General features: G+C 42.4%; 1 long non-coding RNA gene across 3 annotated transcripts in view; it reads right to left on the reverse strand.

Moving 5' to 3' along the window:
* LOC311604525 overlaps nucleotides 1–17,500 on the reverse strand; it is a 22,780-nt gene that overhangs the window by 2,723 nt on the left and 2,557 nt on the right. For 2 of the 3 annotated variants that reach the window (XR_014781541.1, XR_014781542.1), the window contains exons 3-4: nucleotides 16,077–16,354; nucleotides 13,608–13,726 (exon numbers count right to left, since the gene is read on the reverse strand). This is a non-coding gene — a long non-coding RNA (uncharacterized lncRNA). Of the gene's footprint in view, nucleotides 1–12,447; nucleotides 12,614–13,607; nucleotides 13,727–16,076; nucleotides 16,355–17,500 lie in introns of those variants that run through there. The other variant, XR_014781543.1, reaches the window with a different exon arrangement.

Here is a 17,500-nt window from a genome sequence, read left to right on the forward strand (position 1 = left end):
AGCTTTCCAGAGTCAGAGGCAGGCAAGCCTGTCCTGTAGACTGTCTCAAACACAAATACAATGTTTCTAGGTATTAAATCACATGAAAAGCTTAAAATAGTCCAATTCTAGGATATCCAAGATATCTTAGGTGGAGGAGCGGTGAGGACAGGGAGCTCAAAGACAAAACGCAGCTTAAAGACAAGCAGGGCCAGCACAGACCAAAAGCTGCCACAAACCACGTAGTCTAGCGTTCCTACTCATCACTCATTATAGTGTAGAGGACCAACTATCAGGTGGTTCCATGGTGTAATGGTTAGCACTCTGGACTCTGAATCCAGCGATCCGAGTTCAAATCTCGGTGGGACCTAAAGATTTTCTTTGTTTAGATGTAGTTGTGTCTGTCCCTGTTATGTTTGAGGTATCCCTAACATGATCTGGAACTCTGTAAATTATCTATATTACCTCTGCATGCTAGGTCTCCTAACCACACTGCACTGGGGTTGAGATAGAATGTCCATGAAATATAATGAATTTTACGTGAAGAAGAAAATTCACTACTTAAACAAGAAGTAAACCAAGAGTACTCTGCTCTTTGGGATAAGGAACCTGGCTGAGCTTTAGTCTTCTAAAGGTGAACTTTTCTAACAGTCATGTATTTGGGATCCGGGTTTTGTTTATCTGTTTTTGTTTTTAGTGTTAACTACTTGAGATCTCTCAGATAGAAATAATCATTTAGTGCCAGGCTGGCTGATGCAGCCCTTCATCCTCAGAGCTGTGAAGACTCTTGATGTTCTGGTGAAAGAGATATTTCCAGAGACTAGCTTTCTGGTTTTGTCAGAGTCTACATCCAACCACTGAGATATGGTCTAAAGAACTGTGAATTATGGAAACAACTCAGAAAGCCTGAATGGCTGTCCATTTTTTAGCATTCTACTATGTTTTGGAAATCCACCAAATAAAAGTTCTGAAACTAACAAAAATAAGCGAGATGTAAGTATACATTGCTGAAATGAGGTGAATAGGGGATGCACTTTAACAAACTAATACTGGTTACTAAAATGTACTTCAGATTTTGTAAAATCATGTGACATCATTTCATCTTCTGTCTTAATCAAGGAAACAGAGGCAGGGAGCAGTGTCCATGTTCACACAGCGTTGGGGAATTAGCTTTCTTCAACATCTGCTGCTTTCTGCTCCTGGATACTGTCTGTGTCTTCAGCACTGTCTCTGGTTGCCTTACAGAAGTGAAGTTTGCAAGGTGCTTAAACATGGATCGTTACAAATTTTCCTCAAACACTTTATGGAACTAAACTGGTAAGCAAGTCTGTAAAAGAGGACACCTTTGTCATACGATGTTAGCCAGAAGCCAAATCTCTGCTTCCCTTTCTAACAGATTGCTGCTTTTTATAATTCAAGTAATTTGCAAATATGGGATGTGCTTCAGGGAAATATCAAACAGCAGGTCAAGACTTTAAGTGTGTGTGTCCTGTGCCCACTTGCAGAAGATGCACAGTTTGCTGTCTATAAACAACAGATGCTTGTTATGTTACAGGTAGAACAAATGGATAAGAAAACAGAAAAAGTAAGCCCCAGTTTTTCCTGCAAAGTTCCTTTTTTTTGTTGTTTTGTTTTGTCTTTTGGATTTTTGGTTCTTTGTGTAGTCTTGGCTATCCTGGAACTCCCTCTGTAAACCAGAGCTGGCCTCAAACTCACATAGACCCACCTATCTCTGTCTCCCACGTGCTGGAACTAAAGGCATGCACCACCACTGCCAGGCTCTGGTCTGTAAAATGGAATTGGAACTGCTAAGAGGGCTTTTAACAATAATGCTCAGCTTTTATTAGATCTCAATAAAAAGATTCTTGTATTTCTTCTGAAAGTTGGGTGTCATTTAAGATAAAATAATTTTTGTTTACATGTGCATATCTAAATCAACTGTGCAATACACTGACGGCTGTGCAGCACCAACAGAGATAAAACATCATCTGATGTCTGAGTAAATACATTCAAAATATGTGTGTGCATGCCTCTGTAATGTGAGGTCCCACTGAGGGCCTCACACATTAGGCATGCTGTGCCAATACACTACATTATTAGCATCTAGACTCAGATCATTTTATAATTAAAGACTGACAACCATTTGATTTAAGAATACCTCATATAGTTTTAAACTTTCTTTTTCTACATACATATGCAAGACTAACTATGAAGTAGACCTCAAGTAATACAGCTTAGTTACAAAGTAATACAGTTTAAATACAAAACTTAAAATTGTGAGGTTTGGGCTCAGTGGTGGAGCAATGCGCGCGCGCGCACACACACACACACACACACACACACACACACACACACACACACACACACTCAGGCATGCACTCGCACCACATAGTCACACAGGCATATATACCTGTACTTACATAGGCATGCACACTTATACACTCATACACACACTCATGGGTATTCTCTTGCATGGTACACTCATAGAGACATATATGCATGTACACAAACAAACTCATGCTCACAGGCATATAACACACACACACACACACACACACACACACACACACACACACGTAGAACTCATAGAACTGTCTCCATTCCACTCCCCCAAGGATGATTCTCTAAAGATAATCCCAATGAAGGAGACTGGAGAGACGGCTTAGTGGTTAAGATCAGTAGGTGCTTTTCCAGATGGTTCCCAACATCCAAGCCAGCAGCTCCCACCTCAGCTGCAACTAATCCAACAACCTTTTCTGGCCTTGAGGACGCTGGCATACAGCTACATAGCAAATTCAAGGTCAGACTGCTCTAGCGGCCCTATCTAAAGAACTAAACAACTCAGAAGCAAACAAAAACAAAGGGAAACAAGTGGACAGAGCTTCCCTCTGATTCACGGAAGTCATTCCTCCAGAGAACCACTTTTAGCCCCCGGAATACAAAGCGAAGCACAGGGTAGGAAGTTCCTGACTTGAATGTGAAGAGGTAAAATAAATCATAACAGTTCCTCTCAGTATCTCGCTCTACCAACAGCCCAAGTCTCCGACATAAGAAATCATCCCTGTTAATTTCACTTGATTTGTTGAAATTTGCGTGTCTTTAATCATTTGTCATTTTCGTCGGCAAGACAGATCAGTATGGTCAGAGTGAAAAATCCTCGGAAATTCGGAGTTCCTTGCTCTACCGGGCTCCAGGGTCTCGGGACGTGTCTTAGCTTACTCACAGGGAGTAAGTATTTGAAATGATCTGAGAACACACGTCGCCCCGTCTTCCCAGCACCGTATTCCCTCTGCAGTCTAAGGGCAGCGAGGATTGTAGGTTTCGATCCGTGTTGTCTCACTTCATCCTTCTTGCGCCATGTGCTGGCTCTTCTAGCTTAAGGCTGCTTTGCGTGGCCTTTGAACTGCAGCCCCCTCTCTGCGGATTCCAAAGAATGCGTCAGTAGCGAGGAGCCAGCCTCTCGGAGGCCTTCTTTCTCTTGCAACCATATCTAGGTTTCTTTTATTTCTCGGTGTGCACCAAGACGTCCTTTGTCCATAGACCTCAGTGGAAGCTGCACCTATCCATTAGTTTATATTAATACTTCAGAGATAAGGTATAACAGGTAGTCGTGGCCGAGTGGTTAAGGCGATGGACTTGAAATCCATTGGGGTTTCCCCGCGCAGGTTCGAATCCTGCCGACTACGGTTTTACCAAGGACAAGTTCAGCGAACTTCGATCAGGTCGTTCTTTACATCGTTAATTCTTTGGGATTAGAACAACAAATCCTTCCACTATGGCATCCTGCACTGTAACTTCTGATGTTAGGAGCAACACACGTACAAGGAGTCTCTGAAGCAGCGAGAATGCCGCCTGCCTGAAGATCTGAATTGAATACTCTCTCCACGTGGTACTGATACAGTGAAAACTGAGAACGTAAAGTGATGTGATAAAGTAGGACCTACTAAATTCAGTTTAAAATAGTAATTTACAAAAAGTAGAATTTAGCTAGAGGTGTACTCTGGGTTCTCCCAAACTACTATCTTCCTAGAAGATTCTAAGTTAGTTTTCGTGGGTACCTCAAATGCTCCCTATCAAATCTTATTTTTCAAGTTCCAGTTGTTGTGTGGCAGTTTCCTCAGAGAACCTCGTTTTAGAGGTGGGACATTGCATCCTGCAGGAAAGCTTTTTAGCTCAGGCAGTAAACATGTCAAAGACTCTCTTAGGTAAGCTGAGTTGCCTAGAAGAGGCACAGTTAGCCTAGCTGACTGGGAGAAAACAGACCAGCCAAGCTACCTAAATGAAACAGAGATCAGCTGAGCTGCCTAAAAGAGGGTCAAGCTACCGGTGCTGCCTGCAACAGCCTTTAGCTTGACAAGCTACTTACAAGCCACTACAGGTAAGCAGCCTTCGAGAGCTGTCACTCATGCTGTGGTGAATACACCTTTGTCTGTGTCTCCCAGAGTTAGTATTATACAGCAGCAACAGACTGCCATTCCAAAGGCTTCCCAAGCTTACATACAACACAACTCATGCAACAGGTCAGAAGAGCTGCAGAGGTGAAGGCAGCAAGAAGCAAAGATCCGGCGACCACCCGAAAACTGTCAGAACTTGAATAGCCCTCTAAGTGGGCTCCGAGGCCCTCTGTCAGGAAAGCTGTCTGGGTCTTCTCTGCACTCCCACTCAGATCTGGCTCACTAGTCTTGGCCTGTGGTGACAAGTTGCAGAGCACTGCTGTGTAGGCTCAGGAGCAAGGTCCTAGCAATGTCCATAGGATCTTTGAAGGTAGGATTGCTTTTACAAAGGAAATATCAATTGTTATTCTAGGGGTCAGTCACCCGCTTGCTCCAAGATGCTTTTCAGTTCACCAGGAGTCCCGTGACATTGGACTTTCTCAGCCACGGCGTCTCTGTCTGGCTAAGATACTCTTTACTTACTAGCCCTCTAAGTCAGTTGTGGGAAAGCTAAGTCCATTTCGGTGACAGAGAATTGTAGTTTTGTCACACATGATAGAAAGAAGCTGAAAGTGGTCTATACCTATAATGATAGCACTAGGGTGGGATGGATTTGAGGCAGAAGAACGAGTTATGAGTTCAAAGCCAGCCTGGGCTACACTGGGAGTTCCAAAATTAGAATGTGACCTTGTTGGAAAGGAAGAGGAAAATTACTATTTCTTCCTAATTTTACTTTAGGAGACAAGACCTCAATTGTTCTGGCGGTTCAGAGCTGACTCAGCCCTTCCTTCGTGGCCCATCACATTCAGGTGACCAGTGTCCTGGCTTCTCAGAGGACAAGAAGAAACAAATGCAATCTGAAGCGTATGAGTTAATAAAGATGGTATCAAATTTCTGCGTGAGAGAGAGAAGAGGGCTTGAGCACTGAGTGAGCAGCAGGTAATCACTTGTCACGGAAGAGGTGAGAACAAGGTTCTGAGAGCATGACTCTGAGACATGTGAGAGGACATGACCACTTCAACATCCATAAAGGAAGATGGACTGCAACTCGTCAATAGTAGAAGACTGCTTTTTTTTTTTTTTTTTTGAGAGGGGGTTTTACCGTGCAGCTTTGCGTCTGCCTCCTGACTGCTGGCATTAAAGTTGTGTGGTCACTGGAAAATGTTTTTTATAAAAGTATTTGGCTCTGAAGATGAAAGAACTAGGTAGGGAGCAAATTATAACACATGTTCACCCTAGTGCTAGGCAAACCATTCAGACCTGGGGAAGAAGAGACAGAACAAAAGACACTTAAGAAAACAATGAGAGTCAAAGATTTTACATGCAGCTAGGGTGTATTTGTGCCAGACGAAGTATTATGCATGCAGTACTTAAAAGAAGTGGGTCTAAATTTTACCCTATGGATGAATATTTTTAAAAAAGAAAAAGAAAGAAGGGGGCTGGAGAAATGGCTCAGAGGTTAAGAGCAGCACTGGTTGCTCTTCCAGAGGTCCTCAGTTCAATTCCCAGCAGCCACATGGTGGCTCATGATGGTAAGATCTGGTGCCCTCTTCTGACACACAGGCATGTACACAGGCAAAACAGTGTATATATAATTAATAAATAAATCTTTAAAAAAGAAAGAAGGTAACTATTAGAGTTGCAGAATGAAACGTATAACAAAGTATCGTAAGTCACATCCATATGTTCTTTGCAGGAAGTGGTAAATTCTGTTACATATTTCATAGAATAGATTAGAGGCAATGCATTGTGAGAATAAAGAAGAACCAATTAAGAGCAGGAGTGGTGGTGCACACTTATAACCCAGCACTTAGGAGCCTGAAGCAGGATGCTCACTTCAATTCCAAGACCAGCCTAGGTTCCAGACTGAATGAAGCCAGTCAGGGGATTTTTACATAGACTGAAAATAGTAATGTGCCTTGGACTGTGGAACGTAGCAAACACCTGCTCCAAAAATACAATTCGTGAAGATGGCTTTTATGCAGACTAGTACTTATTCATAACAGCAAGGGAGAACAAGGGGCGGGTGCTGGTGGTGGTGGAAGTCACCAAATCCTCAGGTGTACTTTAGCTAGAGGGCTGAAGGAGGGAGGCCGTGCTCCAATTGGAAGGTATTCGAAAGCAGGTATATTAATTAATCTCACTATAGAGACAGAAAAGAGTGAGGACTAAGCTAAAGTCAGTGGGGACAAGCTCATCGGATATCCCCACGTTAGCTGATAAAGAGGAAGGGTTAGTGGCTTTGAGTAATAACAGTCATCAGATAAGCACTCAGAAAACGTCATCAGAGTCCCCAACCCTTCTACCTCCAAACTGTAGATCATCTCAAAACATAACAGGGCCTCTATGTCCTCTGACTTACCAGTCTGGTAATTTCAAGTTTTCAGTATTTTGTTTTCTGGGCCTGTTTATTCATCTTGTTGTGTTTTATACACATATATAAATTACTTTCCATGATTGTCGCAGGGAGAGGAAGAAAGCATACAGCTACAGGTTATTCATAGAGGAGAAACTTCTATGAACAGTGTAATGTGCACAGAAAATAAGATTGTTTTCAACTGTATAATTTCATTTTACTGGTGATTTTATTATTTATTTACAGTGCTGGGCATGCTAAGCACCTATCCATTAGTTTATATTAATAGTTCAGAGATTAAAATATAACAGGTAGTCGTGGCCGAGTGGTTAAGGCGATGGACTAGAAATCCATTGGGGTTTCCCCGCGCAGGTTCGAATCCTGCCGACTACGGTACCTTCTTATTAAATGGCTGTAACATCTATGACTAATAAGTACCTTCTTATTAAATGGTTGTAACATCTATGACTAATAGATTCTTTATGGGGCTCAACATGTGTTCACAACAACAAACACAACTCATTACTACCTGAAAGAAGTATAAAAGGAGTTACCTCATAGACTAGGGGATGTTTTCTTTTTTCCTATGAAGAGCCCAGGTATGTTTTCCTGTTGACAATGATGTTTGTTGATTTTCTTACTTTGTTTTTAGATGGGTTCTCATCCTCTCGAGCTGCCTTCAACTCGCTCTGTGCCCTTGAATGACTGATCCTTCCACCTCTGTTTTCCTAATGCTGTGATTATCAGCATTAGCTACTGTTGTTTTTGTTTGGTTTTCTGTTTTTATCTTTGGCTAATTGTTTTTCTAATTTCTATTGAATCATATGTAATTCGGGCCCAGTTTGTCTTCTTATTTACATACTTAAATTAACACATCCAAAATTCATTCATTAACACATCTACTTCAATGAAGCTGTGTGCACCTGAACTAAAAGTTTCAGAAGCATTAGCATCAATGTCAGTGTTCTCAGTTTTGTTAGGTGATCACTCCAGAATGTAATCAGGTTCTGAGGCGGCGTCCTTTACACTTCTCTTCCCTCCTCTTGCCCATCCATCCCCATTTCTGGCTCTTTCTTCTGCATATTTCCCTCATTTTCTCCCGTTATGCACCTGCTCTACCTCCTCTCAAATGGCCTTCCATTCTTTCCCCCTTCTTTATTTTCCGTCTTGTCTCTTCCTCCCCTTATAATTCCCACTTGAGCTCCTTCTCCTCTGCCCCTCCTCGAAGACAAGTTAGAGCCTCATCATCAGTTCTATGCCCAGTCCACACGTGGAGCCATCTAGATGGACATCATCTATCCAGGTAAAAGTGCTTTCCCTTCATGTGTGGTCTTGCATTCATCCTATTAAAACAGTAGAACTAAGAGGCTGAGGCAGGAGAATTGTCATGAGTTCAGGGCTAGCCTGGACTACAATGCATGACGTTCTCAAACAAAACACCACCACAAAAAGACAAAAACAAATCAGCGGTTGAGGTTACAAGGTCCAGCAGTCAAAAAGAGAGACGTGGCCGATTTAAGTATCATTGCCACCTCTATGATAACCAAGCTGACTAATGTGCTTGATACCAAAAAGCCTATAGCAGAGGATGGTTTCGATCCATCGACCTCTGGGTTATGGGCCCAGCACGCTTCCGCTGCGCCACTCTGCTGTACAGATTGAAGTCCTGAAGCTGGTGTGTAGTTTCTTCAACATGTGAAGTTTAATTCAATAATTTGTTTTCTGTCTTCAGTAAACCTCTTTCACACAGACTTCATACTTTTTAAATTTAGGCTTTGTGATCCAGACCTGCCCCAGATTGCCAAATGAGCTCTCTTGAGTCGGAAATCAAGAGCATGTAGGCTGAATCAAGAACAACTTCTCTGGGTTTAGACTTTCTCCGGGTCGTTACCAGCACACCTTTTTGCCCGCGATTGTCGTCTCTTCAGGGGAGAATCTTGCAATGTCTTTCAAATGTTAAACAGTCTCGCACTTTGTATCAAAGCAGTCTCCTCCTCCTACAGACTCCATTTCCCTCCGTCCTCCAGGCGAGGCGCCTGTTCCCACCAATTAGACAAATTTATTTCGTGTACAAGTGCTTCAGCTAAACTGCTGGCTCGGCCAAATAATCTATGTCCTCAGAGGCTGAGGCAGGAGGATTGCTTTGAGTCCTAAACCAAGGTAGTTTACAGAGTAAGACCTTATTAAAAGAGAAACAAATAAATATTTAAATTAAATACATAATAATAGATTCATGTCACCGTTGAATGTTTAAAATGTTACATTAAAAAAATTCCTAACATACAAAAGAAAATTAACTCTATACAATTAATTTATTGCCATGCTGGGAATTTGGATCTTTCCGTTTTTCAGTCATATAGAAGCAAACAGTATTTAGTTTTTGTAGACTTTACATCTGACACTCCTTACTTATGTAATAAGCAGGTTAGGTAGGATTCTAAATGTCTTACAGAGGGTGATTACCTGAGCTTCATCCTGGGAGGACCCAATTCCAGTACCACAGACAGGTTAAAGAAGGGCGTGGTGGTGCACGCCTTTAATCCCAGCACTAGGGAGGCAGAGGCAGGCGGATCGCTGTGAGTTCGAGGCCAGCCTGGTCTACAAAGAGAGTCCAGGACAGCCAAGGCTACACAGAGAAACCCTGTCTCAAAAAAAAAAAAAAAAAAGGAAAAAGAAAAAAAGGGAAAAAAAAGGGTGTGACAAGGTGAAGTGTTTTGTTTTTGTTGTTGTTTGTTTTGTTTTTTTTAAGAGTAAGCTTTTTGTTTAGAATTCGTCACATACATTCCTTTTCTTTCTTTCGTTCCTCTATTTCTTTTCCGTCTTTCCCTTTTCTTCCTTCCTTCCTTCTTCCTTTCCTACCTCCCTCCTTTCTTCTTTCTTTCTTTCTTCCAGAATTTTTTCCAAACTTCTGAATATTTTTAATCTAGTTAGGTAAGATTTTGTAAATTCAGAGTGCCAAAAGAATTACCATCTCCTTAATTGCTTGGTCACAACTACACAAGTTACTGTTGTGTTTAAATAAAATAGCTGTCATTAAATGTAGATTCTCCTTTCAAGGTTTAGTCAGGAATGGAATTTACAGCTCCCATTTTCTGCTTCTTGTTCTTTAGATGACTACAGAGCTAGCACTCCAAACTGGCAGCTACATTGTGTCCAAGGACCAGACTCCTTCCTTAACTTGATGAACTGGTAAAATGAAGCCAGCTAGGCAAGTGTGGCAGCCCAGTCCTGCCTTCCCAGCATTTGAGAGATGGAAACAGGTATATTGGCCAGAGAGAGAAATGTAGGAGTTCCAAAATGAAACAAACCAACAAGTAGACAAACAAAAAGGAAAATCTACTTACCAAGCTTGGTCTCAGTATTGGTGATATCCATGCTATTCCTCCCTCAACTGAGCCAGGCTTCAACAGTCACTGTTAAGATAGGTGTAATAGCAATAATTCTTAAAATTTGAAAAAAAAAACCCAATGAATTTTAAAATGTATTTATTCTTATTATTAATCTAAGAAATAAGAGTTTCCTACTTTTTCCTGGCTGGCCAGGATCTCTTCATCCTACCTCAAATTCCAGAGTATCAAGATATCAAGTGTATGCAATTGCCCCTGGCTAGAACCATGGATTTTGTACTATTAAAATAAAATGTAAAGCATCCAAAATAGTGGAAAGGGTCACGTGGTGGGGGTGCACGCCTTTAATCCCAGCACTTGGGAGGCAGAGGCAGGCAGATGGCTGTGAGTTCGAGGCCAGCCTGGTCTACAAAGCGAGTCCAAGACAGTCCAGGCTACACAGAGAAACCCTGTCTCGAAATAAACAAACAAAGAAACCAAAGTAGTGGAAAGTTCTACAGCTAATAAGTTGGGTGCAATGTATTGTGATAAAATATACTCCAATGCAGACTTTTAACAGATTAAACAAACAAAACTCAAACACTATAAATGGTTTGCTTTTTATGAAGTAAAAGCAGTGTGTGTGTGTGTGTGTGTGTGTGTGTGTGTGTGTGTGTAGACAGTCTCGTGTGTCTCTGCTTGCTCTAGAATTTGTTCTGTAGACCTCAAGCTCACAGATATCTTCCAGTCTCTGCCTCCAGAGAGCTGGGTAAAAGGCATGTGCCAAAACATACATTTTGATACAATATTTATTATTTTTAATTATTTTTTTGCCTGATTTATTTTTATGTACGTGGGTGTTTTGCCTGCGTGTATGTATGTGCACCGCATACATGGGATGACTGAAAGAGGACATCAGGTCCCCTGGAATTGGAGTTACATATGGTTGTGAGCCACTATGTCGGCAGTGGGAATTGAACCCAGGATATCTTGAAGAGCAGCCACTGAACCATCTCTCCAGCTGTAAAACAATATAATTTTAGTGTGTGTGTGTGTGCCTACGTGTGTGCCACCGTGTGTGTGCAGAAGCCCAGGGAGGTCAAAAGACAGCATTAGATCCTCTGGCAGTGGAATTACCAGTGTTGTGTTGAGTTATGTGGTGGGGTAGGAATATTTAGGACCTGGTCCTTTGTTAGATCAGTGATTGCACTTAACCATGAAGCCATCTGCACAACCCCATTCATACATATTTTAAGTTAAAAATATTATACTGTACTTGTTTTCAGTTTACCATTGTGTATAGAATTAATACCATGGGGGAAGAAACAACAGCAGAAAAATGAGATTGGGCTTTGTTTGTTTTTGTTGGCAATTTGAGAGTTCCTCAGCCCTCAGACCACGAGAAACAAATAATTTAAGCTGCCTACTCTGTAGAATTTGCTATTCTAATACAACCCAGATAACCTCTTAAGTTTCTACAAAGCTGAGATGCAGGCATGTTTCCTAAGCTGTATTAGTTCATTGCAACAAAGCAAGCTTTCTTCTTTCCGAAGAGACAGTGGAATAAGATTTGTGTGGAGCCACTCCTGCCATGCAAGGTGCTGGTGATACAGGACTTAGCTGTGGGATCCCATACAGGGAAATACAATTCTGACAAAATGAATAGGAAGAAGTATGTGAGAATTAGGTGGTGCAACATCAAAAAGTGATCAAACTCATCCCGTGATGATGTGTAGAAACAAAGGAAGACACCGCAGGTCCAACAGAGTTTGTCTACACATATTTTTAATATTTGTGGCCTCAGAGATGACATGGTGCTAAGCGAAAAGTCACATTGTATCCAGCAATGTGGGTTCCCATTTGACAGACAGGGGACTGAACCATAGTATATTCCTGTAGTAGAGTATTTTACAGTGGCAAACATATGATGGAAGGGATGGCTACAACATGTAACAAAGCAGTGATTTTAACAAAGCATAGCAAAGGAAGACAATAGGACTCCCCAGATGGTATCCAGCCCATAAACTAGAAATGATAACGATGTGATAACTTCTGAGCTGGTTTCTTTCTTTCTTTCTTTCTTTCTTTCTTTCTTTCTTTCTTTCTTTCTTTCGTGTCCTTGATGGCGTGGAACTCACTAAGACCAGGTTGGCCTCGAAGTCACAGAGATATGCTTGCCTCTGATTCTCAGTAGGGAGATTAAAGGTGTGCGCCCAAACTGGACTTATATCTTTGGAGACTCTGCAAATTCTTTTGTCTTGTCATACATTACAACAAATTCACATACTTACCAAAAAAAAAAAAAAGACAACTAACTTGCAATAAGAGATATGAAAATAAAACACACCCTTCCCTGGAGACTAGGTCTCATGTAGCACAGGCTGGCCTCCATCATCTCTGATCTTCATGTACTCTAAGAAGTGGACCTACAGGAGAGCTTCGCCATCCACATCTAAGGTCTGTGAGTTCTGTGGGACATCATCAGGATCGGCAGTAATCCTGCGTTGTATCCTAATGTCCTAAAAATGACCAAAGGAATGACGCAGCTACTTAATTGGTTTTGTTTTACTTCAAGTTTCCACATGGTGTTCCAGTATTATTCAACCCCCTGATTCTTCACTTAGTATGAATATATTTTACAATTATGCCCCTCCCCAGCTGAAAATGAAGCAACCACAGCAAACTCAGGGTTCTGCAGCTGAAGGCATAAAATGCTTTGTTCTCTATAGGCAAAAATGTCTATGCAGGAGAATGTGTGTCTCAGCATTTGAGTCCTGCCGTGAATCCACTACATTTCACAGTGCAACAAATCAAAGGATATGCTCAACTCAGTCCAGAAGTGTTACAAGTCTCAGACTGTCTCTTAGGATGGAGCCAGGCAATGTGTTCATCAGTAGACGAATGGATAAAGGAACTATGGTGCAGAAACATAATGAAGTTTAACTTATATAATAAATAACCACGGAATCATGATTATTGTAGAAAAATGAATGAAGCTGCAGGAATTTAAAGAGATATAAGCCAGACTCAGAATGACAAAACAAAAACAAGACAGAATCTAGTTTTAAACACGTACCCATGTTTATATGTATGCTTATATGTGTGTGTGTTATGTAATCAAAGTGGAAAGAGGACTATGAGAGAAAATAGTGATCTTGGAGGGTGGTTTTGGGGTGGTTAAGTGGAGGACGGTGGGGGGGGGGACGGATGAAAAAGAGGGATAAATAAGAACAAACTATAATGGAACTGATTATTTCATTTACTAACTTTGAAAATTAATTTGAGACCCTCTAACTATGAATGTGTGTGGGCTGAGGACAGGTGAATAGCAGTGGGAACCAACAGGTAGGAGAAATAGTCCGTTAGTGTTTAGAATTCAGAATATTTTGTGGTTCTAAATGATTTGTTATACAAGGGGGAAAAAAAAGTAAACAGGTTCCACCGAGATTTGAACTCGGATCGCTGGATTCAGAGTCCAGAGTGCTAACCATTACACCATGGAACCCCACATACCAGGTCTCTGGGCTGCTCACTGATGAGATATAGTTCCATTGCAGAATTCAGATGCTTTCTTCTTTCATTTAGGTTTTGCTGCAGCACACCTTCCTTCTCAGTCGTGCTCCGGACTCTTCCTGAAAAGTGGAAGTGCGAATCGCTCTAGACAAGGTAAGGCACACCTGAATTCCCATTCTCCAGCGCCCCCGCCCCCTTTACACCTCCCTCCCGCCCCCGCCTTCCTCCACTGCTGTGCGGAACCAGAAGGGCACAGTCGGCTGCGCGGTGGCCACTGTGGACTCAGGAGCCTTTGTCCAGTTCCCAATTTAAGGGACAATTGTGGAAGTTTACTTCCATCGTGTAGGACTTGTGGACGCTTCTTTGCGGGTGGAAAGGTGTCATGTCCTAGGAGGACTCCGCCTCCTGGCAAGCTAAGAGTACAACGCAACAGAGAGCTCCAATATGCGGAATGGAGAGAGTTCGCCTGTAATCCCGCACGCAGGATGCTGAGGAAGGAGGACTGCTGCTAGTTCAAGATCCGCGAGGGCTACAGAAAGTTTAACTGTAAATCTGTCTATCTAGACACCTCTGAGGAGGAAGCTTTGACTTGCTCTTTTGGGATTTAACTATGTTTTAGTTTTCACTTTCTACAAGGAGTAAGGGACCCTCCTATTATGCTTGTTTAGATATTCTCTTTTGGAAAACCTACTGAAATATTTTTTGCCTCTTTTTATATTCCATGATAATTATGTCTTCTCATCAGTTTACTTATTCACATATCTGGGCCTGCCTGTGTTTCTCTAGATCTGTATTTGGGATGTAAGTTTTGTTCAGCAAATGTAACGCAATCAGTTCTCTGACTCCTCTGCACTCACGTCATGGCGTCTAACAGTGAGGAACACCATTCATGGGAGAGAAGCACTGGTACCATATTTGCATGGACCTAATGTCTCTTTTTTTCTGCTTTGGAATTTGTTGTATTAATCCAGGTTGCCTCTCTATTAACTGTTAGTTTTCATCATTCCGTGTGCATTCCAGTTGGGTTTGCTTTTGCTGTGACTAATATATTTTCACACTGGTGGCCAGTTGAAACATTCATGCATGAATTTCACGTTTGTTTTAAATCAAGGGATTGCATGGGCAGTTCCACTTAGGATGTTTCCTTTCCGCCCGTCTGCAGATTTCCCTGAGCAGGAGCCCCACATTATAGATCGCTGTGGCTTTATGGTAGTTATTTTCCACTCCGAAAGCTCTTCTTTGTGTCTATTGTGTTTTATGTGCATTTACAAGTACGTTCCTGGAGACTTGTGGTGTTAGTGAATTTACTCAGGTCACCCAGGCAGCTAAAACAAGCACATTTGCATAACAGTGGGAGGCCCAGTTGAATTAACTTTAGGGCTGGTTCCTAAAATTAACGTGGGCCCTGAACGCACCTTTCTATGCTGCTGACTCTTACTGGTTGTAAGGCCAAGACAATCACCAGTCCTATACAGCTTTATCAAAATAATCATTATTGCCTCCCCGTCGGGGAATCGAACCCCGGTCTCCCGCGTGACAGGCGGGGATACTCACCACTATACTAACGAGGAAGACAGGTACAAGACTTGTCTATATCTAAAGAAGTTAAGCATGTCTTACTCTTATCTGCCAGTTTTCGTGCACTGGGAAAAGATACACTAAAGAACAGAACTTGAAACATCCCTATATTGTAGAATTCTAGCCTGGGCAAGAGGCTAGATGAATTTGGTGAAGAATTCCAGTCAGATGATTTACTTTCTTTTTGTCCTTCTGCAATTCCAGATATTATAATTACTCTGAGCTGGCAAACGTGTTTAAAAACAAAAAGTGTAAAAAGTGCGGGAATCAAACCTGCTGTTGAAAGACCCCAATGACCCAGAGTTCATCACCTTAACCACTTGGCCACAACCATAACGCTTCAGATAGTTGTATTATTCCGTGATAGAGATGAAGGAGCACAAAACATTTTTAACTGTAGAAGGTCAGATTCTTTAATGACACACAATTTTTAGGATAAAAGATGATTTGATCATAGAAACAAGCCCGCCCCGCCCCCGCTGGTGCCCCACCCCCACGCCCGACCTCCACGCCACCGGAACAATCGAGAGCGATGGCATAAGCCCGGATGGAGCTCACACCTGTAACCCTAGCATTCCTGAGGCTGGGGCAGGAGTCCAGTGAGGGCTTTGGAAACTGAATTCAGGCCCTCTCTCTAGCCTTGAACATCTTAAGACAAACAAAAGTGCTAAGCAAGGCGGCACGCACCTTTAACCCCAGCACTTGGGAGGGAGGCAAAGGGAAGCCAATCTCTGTAAACCCAAGACCAACCCCGATTACAAAGCGAGTACTTTGACCATCTAACCCCCCCCCCCGCACCCCCCAACAGGCACTTTGTTTGTAATATGCTGGTATGTTTTCCCTTGTACCTTGGAAAGAAGGGTACCCAGATGAAGTGTTGGATACGCTCACCTACTGAACTTTCCGAAGCGGCGTCGGCGGGAGAGACTTCTCTCTTAGCTATGCCTGAGTGTTGGCTGGTTGACTTGGTTAGCTCTGGCTTAAAAGCAGGGAGTCTTAGGGTGAACTCATTGCAGGAGGCATCGCACAGGACTTCAGTTTCTGAACTATCCTTGTAGAAAGTCTGAGGCAGAGTGACCTCTTTTTCTCCTTCCCTCCTGTCCTCTCATCATTTCCTTTTCTTCCGTACTGAGGTAATTGAACATAGGAACTCGCTTTCACTGAGTTACCTGAAGAAGAGATTTCAAAGGCAGAAAAGAGACGTTTCCCTCAAAGATGGTCTGGTTTTAGGCAAAATAAAACAAAACCGAACCAACATAAAAACCACCCACACCTTAGACCTGAATCTTTCATCGTGGAAACCGCGTAAAGAAACTTTTCAACTGGCTTAGTATCCCGCAACTCGTAAGTAAAGTGCCAAAGAAAACACCCGTAGTCGGCAGGATTCGAACCTGCGCGGGGAAACCCCAATGGATTTCTAGTCCATCGCCTTAACCACTCGGCCACGACTACAACGAGGACTAACCTAGTGTGCAAATCTAGTGTCTTCATTGTATATAGTAGGGCAGGCAAGCTCACCCTTCTGTGGTCCCTGAATTTCACTCTTTGAGACACAAGAACTCAGAATGCAGGCACTGGCTCAGTAGAATTTTTGTGTGACCCTGAGCATCCAGCACTCTGAATCCTGAGCTATGCACACTTGCAATGAGAATCTTTGCTCTCAAGGATGCTCTTTTTCCCTCCATTTGATGATGCCATTTAAGGTGAACTATGTATGGGTACTGTAGTCATTAGTCATATCATGTCATGTCTCATTTCTGTGATGTATAGCCATGACAAGCATACAACATTGCAGTGAACTAAAGCGGGACAGGTCATACCTTGGGACTGACTAGATTGAATGAGTCCCGTAGAGCAATTTGGGACATAGGGACTGTCCTTTGCTCTGTAGTGTCTGGCCTCTGGTTGACTGAAATACAGGTTTGATGTTTGTTGGGAGGGGGAAAAAATGATTTGGAGTGCAGACTTTGAATAACAAGAGTTATGATCAACTTTGGATAGAGTTTGGTCCTGTGACTAATGGATGTCAAACCGAAGAAAACACAGAATGCTCCAGCAGTAATTCATATTTCTTACCAAGCTGCAGAATGCTGCAAATATTGGACTGGCAAACTTTGAGAACCAATATTCCATTGTTGGAGGACCCTGCTGTTTGAGGCTAAAGTCAGGGTTAGTCAGGGTTAGTCTGGATAGCTTTCTGAGCTTGGCATTAGATAGAGGACCCCTCTCCCCAGCAGGGCCTCCGACTCTCTGCCTGACCTCATCTGGAGAGTGTTTTTAGGCATAGATGCCTCTAACCACATTTGGTATATGGC

This window comes from Acomys minous, assembly GCF_964271855.1.
Source record: "Acomys minous genome assembly, chromosome: 9".
NCBI lineage: Eukaryota > Metazoa > Chordata > Mammalia > Rodentia > Muridae > Acomys > Acomys minous.